This window comes from Nicotiana tabacum, chromosome 8, assembly GCF_000715075.1.
Source record: "Nicotiana tabacum cultivar K326 chromosome 8, ASM71507v2, whole genome shotgun sequence".
Lineage (NCBI taxonomy): Eukaryota > Viridiplantae > Streptophyta > Magnoliopsida > Solanales > Solanaceae > Nicotiana > Nicotiana tabacum.
The window spans coordinates 89,760,301-89,776,497 of NC_134087.1; the positions used below are offsets into that span (position 1 = coordinate 89,760,301).

General features: G+C 38.3%; 1 long non-coding RNA gene across 1 annotated transcript; it reads right to left on the reverse strand.

The window, feature by feature from the left end:
* Positions 1-1,089: 1,089 nt before the first annotated feature.
* LOC107767724 (uncharacterized) lies at positions 1,090-2,926 on the reverse strand. Its single transcript, XR_001643963.2, has 2 exons — positions 2,376-2,926; positions 1,090-1,479 (listed from the first exon to the last, which is right to left on the reverse strand). It is a non-coding gene; the product is annotated as an uncharacterized LOC107767724 (long non-coding RNA).
* Positions 2,927-16,197: the final 13,271 nt, after the last annotated feature.

Sequence of the window (16,197 nt, forward strand, 5' to 3'; positions counted from 1 at the left end):
CTCTATCATCTCCAACTGTAACCTTCTTGGCACCTCCATGCCGCACCGTGTCTCTAAGGACAAGCAAATGAGTATCATTATACTGCAATCTCGGATATGCTCAAATAATGAAGAACGAGCGACTGTGCAAGCTAGCATATGGCTGGACTCAGAAACATCCAACCTCACGAACTGATTGGCCAAAGCCTGAACATCCAAAGCAAGCTATCTCTCACCGACTGGAATATACGTAAGGCTGCCCATACTGGCTGACTTCCTACTCAATGCATCAGCCACTACTTGGCCTTTCTTGGAAGATACAAGATAGTAATATCATAGTCTTTCAACAGTTCCAACCACCTCCTCTACCTCAAATTTAGCTCCTTCTGCTTGAACAAGTATTGCAAACTCTTGTGATCCGTGAACACCTCACATGATACACCATATAAATAATGCCCTCAAATCTTTAGCGCGTGAACAACGGATGCTAACTCCAAATCATGAACTGGATAATTCTTCTCGTGGATCTTCAACTGTGGCAAATGAAATTATAACAAACAAAAACTTCACCTCTAGAGCTGAAGTTCCCCAGTTACAAAATAAAACTTCAGCTCTAGAGCTGAAGTTCGCCAGTTACAAACCAAAAAGTTTAGCTTTAGAGCTGAAGTTCACCAGTTACAAAACAAAAACTTCAGCTCTAGAGCTGAAGCTCGTCAGTTAAAAAAACAAAAACTTCAGCTCTAGAGCTGAAGTTCGCCAGTTACAAAACAAAAACTTCAGCTCTAGAGCTGAACTTCAGGCCCGGCTACTAGAATGCTGAAGTTTTGCGTGATTGCCTTTGCTACTTCAGCCCCGTATGCTGAAGTTATGCGAAAAGCGGGTATGATTGCAATATTTTTGCAAAATGGGCACAAGTTAAAACGTGACACAAAAAACGGGTATATATGCAAATGCCCCTTAGAAAAGTTTTTCCAACCTTAGATTAAAACAATTCTCATTTTAAAGGCCTGATGTCTTTTGGTTCAAGGGAAGACTACGATTTAAAAGAAAACCTATCACAGTTGTTTGTAACAAAATAAATTGATTTTAAAGAGAACATAAAATCTGAAATTACTCAAGTTGTTAAAATTTCACAGGTTAATTTTCTTAGAAAAGACTCGGTTTTACATAATTGAAAAAGTCACTAAAAACGATCTTAAATTTCTTATTCTAATCACCATTAGTATGCTAGAGCAAAGAACCTATCTGATTAAGCCCAAACTTGTGATCAAATCCAAATACACAAGTAAATTAACAATCACAAAAATTAGATAAGATGAATGGCAAAAGAATTAGAAGAAGAAGAAGGACCCCAAGCGTTTAGCTTATTTTCTCGCTATCCGGTGCATTCTAAGGATGATATGTCGTGTATTGACTCTATCTGGTGGTGATGAAACACCATCTTTGCAAGTTCCGAATGAAGACTCCATATGCGGGTATGAAAGTCTAGCATTAAGATTCCTATTATGCTCCAAAGTGTACATGAAAAGGAAGAGAGAAATAAACAATTAGCAAAATAATGTAAGAGTTCAATTAACATATGCAAGGATAAGAAGGATTAGAGAGTGGAACTTGATTCTTAATAATATATCAAGATTAAAATATGCAAAGACGTCCTAATGTCAAATTGTTTTATGAAATTCCAGCCATACTTCTTGTCTTCAGACAAACACACAACTATATGAAAGATAAATATTTCTAGTAATTTAGACTAGTAGCATAAACTCTCAAATGACTGAAATATAAATTTTTAGTGATAATCACACAGCAACATGGACATATTTCATCAAGACATAATTTTATCTTAACAAAGTCATCGACACTTTTAAATCCAAATACTAACCAGCACAAAGAAATAGGCACAAAAGTTCTGTAACTATGTTTCCTAAAGAAAGAATTTTGGATATCTAATACTAAAGTAAATCAAGTCCTCACTTAACAGTGTGCATTTAAATAAACCTATTCTTAAACAAATTGTTTGAAATTTTAAGCACGATGTCTAGGAAAAAAAATGTCTTAAATCACAATGGCAAATAAATCTTTTGCTGGGCAACTAGCTCATGATAAATCCTTCTTAAAATCATGGCATCTAACAGAGAAGTATGCAAACAGAAATAGGTATTTTCATGTGAGCATTTCATCAAATATTGGTGAGGCATGTTCCCAACAATAAGAATCTCTTAAAAAATTATTCCTATCAACTTTAACCACAGGATTATTCCATCAAACTAAGGATAAACAGAAGTAGAAGTAGAATACCCATCTTTATAGTATTAAAACGTGGAAACTTAACAAAAACTAACAACTCTTGAAATAAGAAAGCACCAAGTATCAAACATTCTCTAATCAGAACCAACCTATAGCGAAGGAGAAGAAGATACGGATCTCTTGCAGGGCAGTGAACTGAGGCGGGGATCTAAGGTGCACTATCAAACTCCGACCTCGGACTCGCTACCTCGAATCAACGTTAATCGCTAGGACAAAGAAATAAAAAATGTTTCTGTTTTGGTTAAACCAACAGAACTTAGAGATTAAAAAGAAGGAAATTTTGAGAGGAAGGGATGGCGGCTAAACAAAGGTTAGAGGGAGCTGAGGATTCCAACTTTGGGGGTGAAAGTGGGCAGCTCTGAGCCTCAGGTTAAAGGAGGGGGCTGAAGCTTCATCGAAAATCTCTTCAAAGGCGGGTATTTATAAGCTGATTTCAAGGGTTTTTGATTTAGGCGGGATTTCGAAATTGAGTGAAAAGCTATTGAACGTTTTGAAATTTGAACGTTGATGTTGAAGAAAATTAAATGGGGTGCAGAGCTTCTTGTTCAAAAATGGTAATGACAAGTTCTGCCATGATTGATCAAGGATGAAATTTTGTGAAGAAGAGGAAAGGGAGGATAAGAAGCGTCTGTGTTGGGTTAGGAGAGAGAGAACAGGGTTAGCAAATTGGATTTAATTGATAGGATAAATATTGACCATTGAATTAAAATAACGGATGGTTAGGATAAAACAAGATAAAAATAAAATAAAATATATAGAATTCTCTATAAGATGCGGGGTCAGAGTGTGAAGGGTGTGCTAGGTGTGTGCTTGGCGTGTGTTTTAGATCGTTGGTGCCTATGTGGCACTGACATGGGGCTTATGTGGAGCTGACATGGAAAGAAGTAGAGTAGGCGGGCTGGTGGGTATGGGCCTCCGATTTGGGCTATGGAAAAGGCCAAATCTCTTTCTCCTTTGTCTTGTATTTGGGCATCTTAAATCTTATCCATATTTTAAAATAACAAAGCTATTAATATGAAATAAGTAATTAAATTTCGATATGCATGTAGACAAATGTTTATATTAAATAATTTGCTAGTGCTTAAATAATTACGAATTTATGTTGTAAATATCCATTTAGTAGATAACCATTAATTTAAAATGGGCATGCAACCAATATGTAAATCACTTGAATAAATATATTACAAATAGGAGTAGGATTAATATAATGCAGTGAAAATATTTGTAAAGGAAAATATTATTGGTTGATTAACATTGAATGTAATAATTTGAGATATAAAATCATAGTAGTAGTAGTAATAATAATAATACCAGCAATGACAATAGTATTATGTCATGATGATAACAACAACAAAAATAATAATAAAATAACGATACTAATTAGAAAAATAGCAAAATAAATACTTTCACATTATTAATAATATTAGAAGCTCAAGTACACAATTTGAAAGAAAAGAGGGACAAAATTAAACGTCAACAACCGTACATGTGATAATTGCATCGGAGGCCTCAGCCTCAGGTCTACCTGGCATAGCATAACATCGGGGCTAGGCCCTACCACTCTAAACTGCATCCCTAGGATGACCTCCTGCTGGCTGGCCTCCACCTCTAGCTGCCTGACCTCCATCTCTAGCGACCTGGCCTACACCTCTAACACCTCTACCTCTACCCCTAGCTAGTTGAGCGAGTGGTGGAACACCAGGTGCTGGGACCATAGCACGAGAACCCTGGTGCTGAGAACTGCTCGAGCCTTGAGGGCAAAATCTAGCAATATGCCTCGTATCACCACAAGTATAATAAGACTTGGGTTGTTGAGACTACTGATCCTGAAGCTGACGCTGAAACTGACCCTAACGGCCTGGATAACCACCCTGAAAACTCTGGAGTGGAGGCGCACTGATAGGAGCTGGTGGTGCACTATAGGGTAACTGATCATAATACTACATGTGAGAACCACAACCACCAGGAGCACCATGAGAAACCTGAAGTGCTGACTGGAATGGCCTAGGAGGATGGCCTCTACCAAAAGAATCCCTGCCTCCAAACGAGGCACCACTGAATCTTCCTAAATGACGAGGCCTCTTATCGGACCCCTGACCGCTCCCCTGAGCCAAAACTATCTCAACTCTCCTGGCAACATTGGCCACATCCTGAAAAGAAATCTCGCTACCTGTCTCCTTAGCCATTTGCAGTCTAATAGGATGAGGGAGTACCTCAATAAACCTCCTCTCTCTCTCTCTCTCTCTCAGTGGGGAGTATCAGAAGTGCATGATGAGCCAAATCAATAAACCTTGTCTCGTACTGGGTTACGGTCATAGAACCCTACTGGAGACGCTCGAACCGTCTGCGGTACTCCTCTCTCCGAGAGATGGTGATCCAAATGGTCTGTCCAAACAATAGTCTCTCTTCCATTTTTTGGCTGAACCTAACAGATGGAAAGCAGTAAGGTCGACCCCATTGGTCTCCACTATCCCCATGTTTCGAAGAACCTCATGACAGCTGTCTAAGTAATCCTGGGGATACTCTAAAGATGTACCACCATAAGTAGTTGTGAATAGCTTGGTGAACCTGTTCAACCTCCACAAAGCATCAGCAGACATAGTTGCTCCATCACCAGTCTTAGCTACTACATCCGGCCGAACTGCTCCAACTAGCTGAGCTGTTGGAGTCTGAAACTAGGGAGCCATCTACTCCGAAGTGCGGGTAGCGGGAGTCTATGCTCCTCCTCCAGCCTGAGAGACGGTTGGTGCTACAGGAAGCAAGCCTGCCTCAGTGACTCTCTCTATAAGGCCCACTAGATGGACTAGAGCATCCTGGAGTACTAGGGTAGCAATGAACCCCTCTGGGACCTGAGCTAGGCCCATCGGAACTGTTTGGGCCGAAACCTCATCATCAAACTCAACTTGAGGCTCCACTGTTGGTGCTGCTACTCTGGGCTGATCTCTGCCCTTGTCTCGGCCCTAGCACGGCCTTGGCCTCGCCCTCTGCCCCTTGTAGGTGCTGCTGCTGGGGGCTCGGGCTGTTGATCGGCGGATGAAGAAGCACGTGTTCTCTCCATCTCGAAAGAACAGAGTAGAAGTTCAATTGGCATTGAGAAACCAAACCGCATGACAGAGATGAATAGAAGTGAAACTATTCCTAAATCTGTAGCCTCTGGGGGATAAGCACAAACGGCTCCGTACCGATCCCTCAGACTCTAGGAAGCTTGTTCGTGAGTTGTGAGACCTAAGCAACCTAGAGCTCTGATACCAACTTGTCACAACCCGGATTTTCCACCCTCAGGAGTCGTGATGGCTACTAGTGTAAGCTAGGCAAGCCAATTATTTTATTCTTTTCATTTTAATCCATTAATAGTTATAAATTAATGTTTATAAACATCAAAAATTAATAGAGCGGAAGAATGAAAATTTAACAATTTTAGCTAATAACAATATAAATCCATAACATAAACTACCCAGAACTGGTGTCACAATCTTACAGACTGTCTAAGAAAACTACAAATAAAGTCTAAACAATAAAGTACATGTCTTCCTCTGAAATAGTTAAGAACAGATGAAAACTAGATAGGGAGGGGACGCCAAGGCCTGCGGACGCCTGCAGGATTACCTCGGGTCTCCTGATGGACTGAAGGCAGCAACCCTTAGCTAAGGTCTGTATGCTCCAGTACCGGGATTTGCATAAAAGAGCGCAGATTGTAGTATCAGCACAACCGACTCCATGTACTAGTAAGTGTCGAGCCTAACCTCGGCGCAGTTGTTCCGAGGCTAGGACACCACAACAAAACAACCTGTAGCTAAACAATATCTAATAGAATAACAGCAATAAAAGCAATTCAAAAGTAACGGGGAAAGGGTAACATGCTATGGGGGAAACATTGACATAATGAATCACAGTAGTAGTGGAATAAAACAATTAAGGAACTTGAACCGAAGCGACAAGAAATCAAAATAAACAGGAAATAAGTGCACGACATCACCCTTCGTACTTTTACTCTCAATCCTCACCAACGCAATCAAGTAATAAAAATGTGCACGGAATCACCCTTCGTGCTTTATCTCTCTTTCTCACTATATATGTATTAGAAATGTGCACGTCATCACCCTTCGTGCTTTATCTCTCTTCCTCACCATATGCATCAATATCAATAAAAATGTACAAGGCATCACCCTTCGTGCTTTATCACTCTTTCCTCACCAAATGCATAAATATGAATGTGTACGGCATCACCCTTCGTGATTTATCACTCTTTCCTCACCCAAACAATAGCAACAACAATTTTCCAGCAAGGGAATCAACAACAAGAATAAACACATCCCGACAAGGGAATCAACAGTAAGAATTAAGTATGTCCCGGCAAGGGAATCAGCTATAACCAAACTTATACCAACACTTAACTTCACAATCAAAACCTCAACTAGAGCCAATGCTCAACAATAAACGAATACCACGAGTTAATCACATGTCTTGCTCAACACGGAGAATCAACAATTTAGGCAATTTTAGTACTTATTAAGAAATACAACAATTAGAATTTAAGACTCAACGGGCATACTTGACACCGACGTATAGATACTCGTCACCACACCTATACATCGTATACTACACTAGCACATAGCAAATAAGGCACAATACCTATTCCCTCAAGCTAAGGTTAGACCAAATACTTATCTCGAACTTCCACGGCCAACTCAAGCCTCAAACACCGCTTTTCTATTAGAATTCGCCTCCAAATTACTTGTATCTAGTCCAAAATAATTTAACAACATCAATAAATGCTAAAGAATTTATACCCAATTCTTAATTATAGGTTTTCTATGATTTTCCCCAAAAAGTCAAAAATTGACCCCGGACCCACTTGGTCAAAACTTGAGGTTCGGATCAAAACCTGATCACACATGAGCCCAAATATGCAATTAGTTTCGAAATCCGACCCCAAAATGAGGTCTAAAATCAAATTATTCAAAAATCCCTAACTCTACCCAAATTCCTAATTTCTACCATGAAAACTCTTGATTCTTGATTAAAAAGTGATGAAAAACATTGGGTAATTGAAAGAGTAAAGTTTAGAATTGATTACCAACACTTTAGGGATGAATTCGTGTGAAGAAAATTGCCTCTAGGCCTTGGGAGCTCAAAAATATGGAGTAAATGGGTTCTGCCTGATGTTTGGTTCTGTATTTAAAATAATTGGGCAGGCCTTCATCGCGTTCGCCATGGGCCTGTCGCGTTCGCCATGGGTCAGGCCCAGATGGCCATCGTATTCACTTTCAAAGGCTCGCGTTCCTGGAGCTTTAGTTCCTCAAGCCTTCGCGTTCGCGGTCAGTTGGCCGCGTTCGCATAGAACAATTTGAAATCCTTCCCCCATGCCCACTAAGCCTATGCGTTCGCTAGAGCCTGAACGCAATCGCAAAGGGTAACTCCACCACAGCTTCGCGTCCGCGTCCTAAGCTCCGCATTCGTGAAGAATAATCTGGCACTAGAGGAAACTTGCCTTACGCGTTCGTGAGTGAAGCCACACGAACGCGAATAACAATATCTCTGTGCACCTGAGATAGCAAAACCTGCAACTTTTCTAAGTGTAAAAACATCCCGAAACCTATCCGAATCTCACCCGAGCCCTCGAGGCTCCAAACCAATCATGCATACTAACTCAAAAACATCATATGGACTTACTCGTGCGATCAAATTGCCAAATTAACACCTTTAATAACGAATTTAGCATTAAAATCAAAGAAGAATCTCAAGAACTCTTAAGTTTAAATTTTTGACAACCAAGGGTCTGATTCACGTCATTTCAAGTCCGTTTCTTTCCAAATTTTACAGGCTCAACCTAAATACCATATAAGGCCTGTACCGGAATCCGGAACCAAGATACGGGCCTGATACCATCAATTTCAAACACATTCAAATTTCCAAAAACTCTTAAAATTTAAGTTAAACAATTTACTTCAAAAAATTATTTCTCGGGCTTTGGACCTCGGAATTCAATTCCCGGCATACGCCCAAGTCCCATTATTTTCTACGGATCCTCCGGGACCGTCAAATCACGGGTCCATATCCGTTTACCCAAAATGTTTACCGAAGTCAAAGTAAATTCAATTTTAAAGGCCAAATTAGCATTTTTTTAAATAAAATTTTCACATAAAAGCGTTTCGGATATAAGGTCGAACCATGCACGCAAATTGAGGTGAGATAAAAGGAGACTTTTAGGGCCTCAGAACACAGAATTGACTAAAAAATCAAGTGATGACCTTTTGGGGTCATCACACTAATATACCCCGCGAAGAGCAGGCCATGGGAGTATTAGAAGGTAAAAGTATAAGTTTCAAAAGATAGTAGAAGTAAGGTGAAGAGGGTACGAGGTACCCAGTTAATGAAGAATATCCAAATTTTCAATTCAGGCAGAGAAATATAAGGCTTTTAAGTTACCTTCAAAAGAAATAAAGGTACGTACAATTGGCCACACCTATCTCAGTTATGCCCTATGGGAGCTAACATATATAGTTTAAGAGAAGATGGAATATTAGGATCCATCTCGGGTTAGAGTAACCCAGAATGGTGGATTGAGCCAGGGGAGCTAAAAAAGTGAAACAATGTTTTGTTGAGAGATTCAATTACAAATACGACATCATAATCCTTGAGATTCAATTAGACAAGAGGATACAGATAAATCAATAGATCGTGCAAGATAAACCTAGTGAACCCAGCATAGGGAGTTCAATATCACAAATACGACATCATAATCCTTGAGAAATATTCAGATAGGATTTGATGTAGTTATAATTTCCATAAAAGTGTTACGGAAATAAAAGAGAGTTCCACGGGGGAGACAAAAAAATTTGAGTTCAGAAGTAACCCTAAGAGAATGAGGGCACGAAGGTAAGTAACTGAGGATATTTATAGGTGAGTAAGAACATCAAAATTTCCGTTAGGCATATGATAGGATAAGCTCACAGATTTACAAGAGTCAGAGAGTCTTCCCTAAGTGCTACGATAAAAGAATAGCTGAGGAAATAAGGAGGTAGTCTTCAAACTAAGCATAGTAACCTAAAGAAGAAATTATCTTCTAGCAACAGTCTCACTACAACATTGTATGCTCTCCATAACAAAGTGGCACCTGTCGTAACTAAGGAACCGGAAGTAAAATCCAAAGTAATATTTTAGATCATATGAGTTGCATAATATTCCAATATATGTGGGCACTAAGATAAGCCAAATATTCACGCAACAAGTGGCAAAATGACCAAGAAAGGTAATTGCTTACTTTTAACGAAAGCTGAGAAGGAACAAAAGGAATTATTCGATCTATGACCTAGATTTAGTTACGTTATGAACATACATAACATTTTATTGTGTTATCCATGTATCATATATGTTGACAATGATACAACTGTAGGAGACTCCAACATAACTTAAAAGAAAGAATTGAGTTCACATCACAGACAAAAGCTTGAACTGCTAGAAGGTTACATCATGGATGTTCCATAGCGTCCACGAGGGGCTAAAGTAATAACTAATACCTTGAGCTGCAGATCAGAAGATAAAGTAAGACTACTTAAAGGATGAGATAGAAGAGGAAACTAAAGAATTACTCAGCTAAGTGAATTAGGAGTCTGATTATTACACCCCGATGAGTATAGAAATCGTGATTCAGAACATTGAAGAATCACTCTAAATATCAGAGGTACAAAAGAGATAGCACAATAGCCATAATCTATAACGACTCTACGATAAAGCCAGTTAGAAGAGTACCATCCTCATAAAAAGTCAGTATGGAGCTCCTACCGAATTGTGTATGCACCCAGAGGTACAAGTATTATAGTAGAGCTTCAAGTTGTGGATCTGAATTCCACCCATGTGGAAGGGAGGTAATAAAAGAAACAGAAGATAAAATGCAAGATTTAAAGGTTAGAAAGGTAAAGGTAAAGAAGGTACGAGATATTCAAGTGCAAAAGGTTGTGAATAGTCCAAACTTCAGATAGAGGGATAGAAGCACTGTGATATAGTATTTAGAAATGATAATGGTGTCTTTAGTAACATATCTTCAACCTATGGTTTCCAGGTACTGAGAGATCTAGTTAAGAGGGTAAAGAAGAGTTAAAGACGATGTGATGTCTCACTTGAGGTTCCGGAATAACATAAGGAAGTCTATGGTGATAGCAAGTTAAAAGAAGGTTGCAAGTAGTATAAATAGATATATGTAGGTCTCAATCTAAAGTATGGTAAAGCGACAAGGTTTTAAGTAGACAGGAGTAAGGATAAGAAAGGCTAATGAGAAGGTGGCGAGAATGAGTAAGTCCTAGGGATTAAACCTATCACAACCAAATAGTTGATGGTTTCCATAAGTTATAAAAACCTCAGTATAACATGAGTGAACTCAGAGGAGTTAGTCGTTGATTCAGGAAGAGCCTAGTTATATAAGAGGATACAGATAAATCAGCAGATCGTGCAAGATAAACCTAGTGAACCCAGCATAGGGAATTCAATATCGCAAATACGACATCATAATCCTTGAGAAATATTCAGATAGGAGTTGACGTTGTTATAATTGCCATAAAAGTGTTACGGAAATAAAAGAGAGTGCCACGGGGGAGACAAAAAAATTTGAGTTCAGAAGTAACCCTACGAGAACAAGGGCACAGAGGTAAGTAACTGAGGATATTTATAGGTAAGTAAGACCATCAAAAATTCCGTTAGGCATATGATGGGATAAGCTCACAGATTTACAAGAGTCAGAGAGTCTTCTCTAAGTGCTACAATAAAAGACTAGCTGAGGAAATAAGGAAGTAGGCTTCAAACTAAGCATAGTAACCTAAAGAAGAAATTATCTTCTAGCAATAGTCTCACTACGACATTGTATGCTCTCCATAACAAAATGGCACCTATCGTAACTAAGGAACCGGAAGTAAAATCCAAAGTAATATTTGAAATCATATGAGTTGCATAATATTCCAATATATGTGGGCACTAAGATAAGCCAAATATTCATGCAACAAGTGGCGAAATGACCAAGAAAGGTAATTGCTTACTTTTAACGAAAGCTTAGAAGGAACGGAAGGAATTATTCGATCTATGACCTAGATTTAGTTACGTTATGAACATACATAACATTTTAGAGTGTTATCCATGTATCATATATGTTGACAATGATACAACTGTAGGAGACTCCAACATAACTTAAAAGAAAGAATTGAGTTCACATCACAGACAAAAGCTTGAACTGCTAGAAGGTTACATCATGGATGTTCCATAGCGTCCACGAGGGGCTAAAGTAATAACTAATACCTTGAGCTGCAGATCAGAAGATAAAGTAAGCCTACTTAAAGGATGAGATAGAAGAGGAAACTAAAGAATTACTCAGCTAAGTGAATTAGGAGTCTGATTATTAGACCCCGATGAGTATAGAAATTGTGATTCAGAACATTGAAGAATCACTCTAAATATTAGAGGTATAAAAGAGATAGCACAACAACCATAATCTATAACGACTCTACGATAAAGCTAGTTAGAAGAGTACCATCCTCATAAAAAGTCAGTATGGAGCTCCTACCGAATTGTGTATGCACCCAGAGGTACAAGTATTATAGTAGAGCTTCAAGTTATGGATCTGAATTCCACCCATGTGGAAGGGAGGTAATAAAAGAAACAGAAGATAAAATGCAAGATTTAAAGGTTAGAAAGGTAAAGGTAAAGGTAAAGAAGGTACGAGATATTCAAGTGCAAAAGGTTGTGAATAGTCCAAACTTCAGATAGAGGGATAGAAGCACTGTGATATAGTATTTAGAAATGATAATGGTGTCTTTAGTAACATATCTTCAACCTATGGTTTCCAGGTACTGAGAGATCTAGTTAAGAGGGTAAAGAAGAGTTAAAGACGATGTGATGTCTCACTTGAGGTTCCGGAATAACATAAGGAAGTCTATGGTGATAGCAAGTTAAAAGAAGGTTGCAAGTAGTATAAATAGATATATGTAGGTCTCAATCTAAAGTATGGTAAAGCGACAAGGTTTTAAGTAGACAGGAGTAAGGATAAGAAAGGCGAATGAGAAGGTGGCGAGAATGGGTAAGTCCTAGGGATTAAACCTATCACAACCAAAGAGTTGATGGTTTCCATAAGTTCTAAAAATCTCAGTATAGTATGAGTGAACTCAGAGGAGTTTAAGACTAGGAGAATTTAGAGGATACGAAATACTCCCCTAGTGGTAGAATAAGGGTGTAATTGTGATAGATAAGAGGATGACATTTAGGCCTTTGATTGGGTAATGATTTTGAGAAAAGTATTTCATGAATTGCACGAGATTAGAATACCCCCATAAGTTGAATCACATCGGGATGCTATAAAATATGGTTATTGAAGTATAGTATTGACCCTAAATGGATCAGGCAAATAACCCCAAATGTTCCCCGATGAGACATGAGCCCTAGTGATAATATATTACATAATAGTTTCAAGTTATCAATAGTAGATTATAGATCAACATTAAGGTGAATCAACAATAGTTGGATAAAAGTTGCACAGTACGAGATGAGATTTGTTTGTCATTCTTAAGATGAACAGTAATGAGAAAGCATTAAAGGACTTAGATTTATACATATAGGATAAGCAGCGATGGAGTAACTTGGAGTTTGGTAGCATACCTCGGTAATAATAAATCAAAGCATGTGTTATGGTATAGTATGACATACCTAGATATAGTAAATCCATAAGGATGGATATCCAAGGTCTATGAAACAAGATATAGAAATAGTCGTAAGTTCGACAAAGTACCAAGAGAAGGACTTCAGTGCACCTATAGACGACTAGACGAACAACTTGCCATAGTTCTGTATATGTTCCCAAAGTGAGACCTAGAGATTGACTAAAAGCTGGAGGAAAAAGGATAGAAGAGTTGTATAGGTGCACATGCAAGGATAAATTCATACAAACTGCATGACAAAAGGTCGCAACAGTTACGAGATTGAAAGAATTCTGACAACAAGTCGTGGTGTGAGAAATAGGCCTAAAGGAGAAATGACCTGGACTTTGAGTTTATTCACAAAATAGTTGCCTAGATGTCAAGGATAATACTAAATTATTTGTAAGAGCTGTAGGTTATGAGACTGATAAGCACATCAGCCAACATTCAAGGACGAATGTTCCCAAGGGGGGAATGATGTTACACCCCATAGTTTCGTATGTGAGAGTACGTCGTAAGTCAATTGATCTATGCTCTTAAATAAGATCATCTTTGAAAGAACATAAAGTAAGTTAATCATGTTAACTTGGAGGTTACAAATATTTAAGATCATGGACTGCAAGTACCAAGAGGGTTGGAAGGCTTAGAAGCTAAACCAATAGAAGAAAATAAGTTTCGTCAAAAGTCGACAAGTTGGGAATGTTATAACATGTAATTTTAGGGTGAGACTAAGGTTCCCAAAATGATAAGGACGTTATGTTATGATTTATTTTTGTCGCATGATGGTCGTGTATTATCTTTTGAAGTCAAGCGAGTTGTGGAACAAAAGTTGGCAAAGATCATCACAAGTTACATTAATAAATATGCTGAAAATTAGGTCCAATGTAGCTGATCTTTTCTCCCAATATACTTGGAATTAGGGGATTATTTACCTACTAAATTGAATAACTATGAGTCTATTTTCTAAAAAATTAAACCGTTCATCGATACGACATAGGAGTAGAGAGATATTTGCAATTTCGTGAGACTGCGCAGACTGCATAGATGAGGTGTGTCACTAAAGCTTTTTGAGCAATACATTTCGTGTCTTATATGAGGTATTTTGGGACATATTATATACCAAATTTAAGGTCTTGGAATTTAGTTTCTAGCCCTATTAAACATTCATTCATATGACATCCGGATAAGAAAATACCTGCAGACGACTCAAAAATGGATATATATATATATATATATATATATATATATATATATATATATATATATATATATATATATAGCACCTCTTGGACTTTTCAAAAATGGATATATATAGGTCTTATATCGTTGTTTTCTTCACTTTTCCACATAACACGACCAGAATAAGTTCCATAAACTTATCCACAAGTGTTTTCAATAATATTAACATCCCAGTTATGAAATCAAGAAGCGATAACACTAGAACGATCCCTACGATGTAAGTGTCGCTATATCGCCTCTCTTTTTCTTTGTAGTTTGAGTTTTGGAAGGTTCATCATAGTTAAGAAAGCATCTACTTTCTGTATTTAATCTTTAAATATCAAGGAAGGTTGATAAATTTATTTCCTAATAGTTAGAACTCATGGGGCGGTGATCGGAAGACGTGAGTTCGAGTTATTCAATATGTAGCGGACTGTTTTGGGCTGGCTCGTATTGCTTTTGGGTTGTCTATTTTGCTGATGTTTTATGGACTTTTGGAGGATAAAAGTTGTGGAGAAACACCACATAATGACGGAATGGTGGGCTGTCATTTGTTGTTACATTTTTTAGGTTGTTTGACATTACTTTTGTTGTCGTTTTATGTATGAAGTGATTAGGGCATGTGCGCTGCTTTGTGATGTATTGTGATGGAGATAAGGTTGGAAAATAATGCATAAATGTTGTTATTGATGTGTTCTTGGTGTTGTTTTGTATATGGTATTGGAGGAGGGCCTTGTTACCGGGGAAATGCTGCCAAATTTACGTAAACGAGCTACTAGTTTAAGTTGCGAACTTAGCCTTTACTCAGCACTAATTTTGAATCTCCTTATGTTGTGGTAGATTGAGTTGAGTTGTTTGAAGAATTGCTTGGAAGTTATTAAGGACTCAACAGAGTTAAGTATGTTAAGGCTAAACCTTTCCTACATTTTGGCATGATCCAGTAACTACATGTGTTTGATAACGAGACATAAAAAAAAGTTCATATTCCTGAATTTATGTACATTTTTTTAGTCTCATAAGCTACAGTATTCTCCCTTATCGGGACTTCATATTCAGTTTAGTTTTATCTTCTTTCAGCCAAAAAAGTAGAGAGTATATATATATAGTATTACAGTATTTTAACCACCATCGAGCTATAATCGATGGGTAGGCCCCTATTAGACAACCTCTGATCAGATGGTGAGTTATATAATGAGACTACTATGGCCTAACGCCTATGAGCGAGCCCAAAATGGTCGAGATACATAGCCTAGTATGGTCGAGCACCTATGAGCGAGCCTACTACAGTAGAGCAGTTACACATACCAAGCCTTATAAGGCCAGACAGATATTTTACTTACTATATTGAGAGAGTTGAGTCAGTATCAGTAGGTAAGCATATCTTCAGATTGTCTTTGACTCCCAGTTACTTTCAGTTATTAGACTATCAGTTCAATTTCAGCATTCAGTTATTTTGTTGCCTTACATACTCGGTACATTATTTCGTACTGATGTCCCTTTTGCCGGGGATGCTGCAGTTCATGCCTGCAGGTCCTCATTGACATTTGAACAGACCCTCCCAGGAGACAGATCCAAACATCAGCTTGATTGGTAAGCTCTACTTCCTCGGAGTTACCAGGTCTAGACCTTGGAGTCCATTTTATATATACAGATTTGATGGGTAGGTTGAGGCTTTGTCCCGACCATAGTACAGTTCAGTTATCTCTAGAGGCTTGTAGACATTTCATGTATATTTTGTATATCAGTAGATATTCATGGCGGCTTTGTTGGCATGCACAGTTATTACACAGTTATATATATCAGATTTTGTGTATGTTTACCCCACAGATGAGAGAGACGTTATTTTCAGATGATTCAGAATATGGCCTCATCGGCCTAAGTTGAGGGTTACCCCTCAAGAGTCCACAGTTACAAAGTGCTACGCTTAGGCTGAGTGTGGCACCGGGTGCCGGTCACGCCTCTTCAGGTTTGGGGCGTGACACGAAGCCTGCGAATGTAACAACAATTTTACCTTGAG